Raw genomic sequence first — 5,267 nt, forward strand, 5'->3', positions numbered from 1 at the left:
AGCTACCAACAGGAGCAGCAGGCAACGCCAGCCCAGTACAGCCTCGGCGAGCGTCAAGTGCGCACGCAGACAGGAGGCTATGCTGAACGCTGAACGAGGACTACAGCACAAACGCGAGTGCCCGGGGACACGCTTCTCACCGGGCTCCCAGAGGCCAGGCCGTTGCGGGAGTGCCTTTGGCAGGCCACGCTGCTGCTGCTGCTGCTGGGGCAGCGGTACTGGCCTTGCAGCCTGCCGGCTGCCTTCCCATACCTGGGGCTCCTGTCCCCACTTCCCCCATCAGTGCCTCCCTCCCATCTCCACTCAAGCCCTGGTAACCACCTTAGGCCATGTTTTCCAGTAAGATTCTCCTCTTGCTTGTGCATAGCCTCATCCAGTACCCATGGTGGACCGGCAATGGGCTGGATGTGGCCACATGGGAGCGCATGCAGCAACGGGCTGAGTATCTGAACCAGCAGATGACTCAGATACTTCAGGAGTTGGAGCAGAAGGACCTGGAGCAGAACGGTGGGGCCTGGGGAGCCCTGCTCACATGGCAGCTCTGGGCTCTGACTGGAATCCTGGTCCTTCTCTTGGCGCTGTGGTTCGGACTCGGGAAAATTAGACGCAATCAAGACAACAGTGGCCACAAGGACAGGTCCAGCAGCAACCTGGTGGAGGAGGAAGAAGAATTAGGAGAAGGACGCTACATCATTGCAAAGAAAGAATTAGAAAGTCACGTGAAAATGATACCAAAGAAGGCTGTGAAGCTGCAAAGGAAGAAACAAACCGTGATGAGAACGGGGAGGAAGCCAGTGCTGCTGTAAATGAAGAAGACAGACACAGTGCAAGCAAAGTAGACCATGACCGCAATGTCAACAGGAACCTTGAAAGCCTCTTAGAGGAGCTCATACAGTTGCCTGTTCTGGACCTGGACAAAGGCTGCTCAGTGATAATGGACCTGATGGACAAACTCATTGTTGGGGGTTAGGTTTGTTCCTTTTTTCTCTAAAGAATTTTTTCCCCACAAGTTACCAAGGAGACCAAGTGTTAGATACTGCAGAGTACTTAACCGAAACAAAGAGGTGGACAAAAGGTGGAAGGGGGAGATAACGCAGGTAAAAGACAAAGCTTGAGGCAGCTGCGTGCTTTTCTTCTTCCGGCGTTCAGGGAGACGCGTGTCTGCCGCTCCTCGAGGAGCTCAGCCGCCGCAAAGCACGCCGAGCGGAGAACGGCTGTTGCTGGCTGGAGGAGTTTCACTGTGGCCAAAGGGATCCAGTCCTAGGAAATCTATCACCGGTTCGACCTGAATCCTGAGTTTTCTCTGCCACTCGCGGAAGCTGGGCCGCTTTCTGCCTCGCCTTCGGCTTCTTCGGCGCTGCTCCTCTTGCTGCAGCGTGACCCTGCACCCCCTGCGCTGCCGGGACATCCTGCCCCTGCCTGCCGGGACACCCTGCCATCCCAGCTACCAGCCCGGGACTTTTCCACTGTTTCAGCTTGGTGCTCTGAGGATCCTGCAGGGACACCGAAACCAAACTGCCCTGGGTTTTGTGAAACAAAGCCCTCAAGGTTCTTGGTACTGTTGTCGTTTGTCATTAATGCTGTAGTTGTTTGGTGGGGGGGGGAGGTTTTTTTGTGTTTGTTTGCTTTGTATTACATACTAGTAAAGAACTGCTATTCCTATTTCCCAAATCTTTGCCGAAGAGCCTCTGATTGTAATTTTACCCAGCAGATACCTGTCTTCCTAAACCAAGACACTCATCCACATCTTCAGACAAGGCTTGTCCAACAGCTTCTACCCAGTGCCACAACAATCCATCGGGGTGGGCAGTGCCTTTGAAGGCTGGAGTCCCCATGCATAAGACGTTGTGTACCACGTGCTTGTGCCCCTGAGCCCCCCTCCAGGACATGCCTTCCACCTGGACACTGCAGGGTTGCTCCAGAGGAACTTCTGTGTCCGTGGGGAGCTGCTGTGCACCTGCCCAAGGGAGCAGCTGGGGGAGGACATGCTACATTTCCTCCACCACCCTGAGGAGGAGCTGAGAAGGAGACAGGACCCAGCCTCCTGCACACCCTCTGCACTGGCACCTATCTAGATGTGGAGAAAACTGTCCATTGGTTCCATTGTTTCCTCAGAGTAGCCTGGCTCCTGTTGCCTGAATCCTGCCACTGGCGTTTAATGTTGCAGCCCTCCAGCCTTTCCTGCAAATTTCAGCTAAGCAAAGACAACGAAAGCTTCATGGTTGAGATCGTCTTTGGAGTGCAGCAAGGAGACTCAGATATCTTTGTGGGCAGCCAGCCTGGGCATCCCAAGTACAACATGGCTTGAGACTTTTGCTGTGGTAGAGGCAAAATTCTTCAGGCACATTTCCAGGCAGGCCCCCCAGGACAGCTGGCACTGCAAATGCCTGCAGCTCCTCACACGCTTCCTGATGGGCTGTCTTGGTTTAGGAAGACAGGTATCTGCTAGGTAAAATTACAATCAGAGGCTCTTTGGCAAAGATTTGGGAAATAGGAATAGCAGTTCTTTACTAGTATGTAATACAAAGCAAACAAACACAAAAAAAAACTCCCCCCCCCACCAAACAACTACAGCATTAATGACAAACGACAACAGTACCAAGAACCTTGAGGGCTTTGTTTCACAAAACCCAGGGCAGTTTGGTTTCGGTGTCCCTGCAGGATCCTCAGAGCACCAAGCTGGAACAGTGGAAAAGTCCCGGGCTGGTAGCTGGGATGGCAGGGTGTCCCGGCAGGCAGGGGCAGGATGTCCCGGCAGCGCAGGGAGTGCTGGGTCACGCTGCAGAAAGAGGAGCAGCGCCGAAGCAGCTCGAAGGCGAGGCAGAAAAGCGGCGCAGCTTCTGCTCGGCGGGCTTTGCGGCGGCTGAGATCCTCGAGGAGCGGCCGACACGCGTCTCCCCAACGCCGGAAGCCGAAAAGCACGCAGCTGCCTCAAGCTGTGTCTTTTACCTGCGTTATCTCCCCCTTCCACCTTTTGTCCATCTCTTTGTTTCAGCCAAGCACTCTCAAGTATCCAACACCCGGTCCCCTTGGCAACCCGTGGGGAAAAAATTCCCCAGAGAAAGAAGGAACAAACCCAACCCCCAACATTATCCACCCCGAATTTTTTTCCCATACAAACATATTACATTGAGTTTTAACTATTAAAAATACATATATATATATGCAAATATGGATGCAGCCACATTGTCATGGGTAGTTCACCCCAAAACAAGGTCCCCTTGAGGTATGCATCGGGTCTCTCCATCCTTTTGCATCACCCACCAGGTGCAACCTGGTCCCTGAGCGAAGACAACCCCACGGATGGGATTGTCTTTGCTGGAGGCAGGATTAATCCAAACAGTTTTTCCCGGCATACCTCTCATGTGTACCACTGGAACCTTATCTCCGTCTGTCTTTTGCAAGGGCTCAGATTGGGCAGGACCTGCTCGGTTGGTGGAACCTCGAGTGTTCACCAACCAGGTGGCCTTTGCTAAATTAGTATCCCAATTCTTAAAGGTTCCCCCACCCAGTGCTTTCAAGGTAGTTTTAAGCAGGCCATTGCACCGTTCAACTTTCCCGGCCGCTGGTGCATGATAAGGAATATGGTACATTCACTCAATGCCATGTTCTCTAGCCCAGGTGCTTATAAGACTATTCTTGAAATGAGTCCCATTGTCCGACTCGATTCTCTCAGGGGTGCCATGTCTCCACAGGACTTGTTTTTCCAGGCCCAGGATGGTGTTCCGGGCAGTAGCATGAGGCACAGGGTAGGTCTCCAACCATCCAGTGGTGGCTTCCACTATGGTTAGCACATAACGCTTGCCCTGGCGGGTTTGGGGAAGGGTGATGTAGTCAATCTGCCAGGCTTCCCCATATTTATATTTGGACCACCGCCCACCATACCATAAGGGCTTCACCCGCTTGGCTTGCTTGATTGCAGCACGTCTCACAGTCATGGATAACCTGAGAAATACTGTCCATGGTTAAATCCACCCCTCGGTCTCGGGCCCACTTATAGGTGGCATCTCTGCCCTGATGACCCGAGGCCTCATGGGCCCATCGGGCTAGGAACAACTCTCCCTTGTGTTGCCAATCTAAATCTATCTTTGACACTTCTATCTTGGCAGCCTGATCTACCTGCTTGTTGTTTTGGTGTTCCTCATTAGCCCGACTCTTGGGAACATGGGCATCTACATGGCGGACTTTCACAGGCAGCTTCTCTACACGAGTGGCAACGTCCTTCCATTCATCAGCAGCCCAGATTGGTTTTCCTCTACGCTGCCAGTTGGCCTTTTTCCACCTTTCCAGCCAGCCCCACAGAGCATTGGCTACCATCCACGAATCAGTGTAGAGGTAGAGCTTTGGCCACTTCTCTCTTTCAGCAATGTCAAGGGCTAATTGAACAGCTTTGAGTTCAGCAAGCTGACTTGATCCCCCGTCTCCTTCAGTGGCTTCTGCAACCTGTCGTGTGGGGCTCCATACGGCTGCTTTCCACTTACGGTTCATTCCCACGATGCGACAGGAACCATCAGTGAAAAGGGCGTAGTGTGTTTCTTCTGCTGGCAGTTGGTTGTATGGAGGAGCTTCTTCAGCTCGTGTCACTTGCTCCTCTTCGTCCGTGAAACCGAAGTTTTCTCCTTCCGGCCAGTTTGTAATTATCTCCAAAATCCCAGGGCGATTTGGGTTTCCAATACGGGCACGCTGTGTGATGAGGGCAGTCCATTTGCTCCATGTGGCATCGGTGGCATGGTGCATGGAGGGAGCCTTTCCTTTAAACATCCACCCCAGCACTGGTAGTCGGGGTGCCAAGAGGAGTTGTGCTTCTGTGCCAATCACTTCTGAGGCGGCTTGAACTCCTTCATAGGCGGCCAAGATCTCCTTCTCTGTGGGAGTGTAGTTGGCTTCAGATCCTCTGTAACTTCGACTCCAGAATCCCAGTGGTCGGCCTCGGGTCTCCCCTGGCACCTTCTGCCAAAGGCTCCAGGACAAACCGTTGTTCCCGGCTGCAGAATAAAGCACATTCTTCACATCTGGTCCCGTCCTGACTGGGCCAAGGGCTACTGCATGAGCAATCTCCTGCTTGATCTGGGCAAAGGCTTGTTGCTGTTCAGGGCCCCAGTGGAAATTGTTCTTCTTGCGGGTAACCAGGTAGAGAGGGCTCACGATCTGACTGTACTCAGGAATGTGCATCCTCCAAAAACCTATGGCTCCTAGGAAAGCTTGTGTTTCCTTTTTGCTGGTCGGTGGAGACATTGCTGTGATCTTATCAATGACCTCAGTGGGGA

At 52.9% G+C, this 5,267-nt stretch overlaps 1 pseudogene; it reads left to right on the plus strand.

The window, feature by feature from the left end:
* The first annotated feature begins 425 nt into the window (after nt 1–425).
* Nucleotides 426–2,453, plus strand: LOC136291887 (inositol 1,4,5-trisphosphate receptor-interacting protein-like 1; annotated as a pseudogene).
* The last annotated feature ends 2,814 nt before the right edge of the window (nt 2,454–5,267 follow it).

Source organism: Chamaea fasciata, unplaced genomic scaffold, assembly GCF_029207755.1.
Source record: "Chamaea fasciata isolate MVZ Bird 193981 ecotype frontalis unplaced genomic scaffold, bChaFas1.0.hap1 SCAF_7, whole genome shotgun sequence".
NCBI lineage: Eukaryota > Metazoa > Chordata > Aves > Passeriformes > Sylviidae > Chamaea > Chamaea fasciata.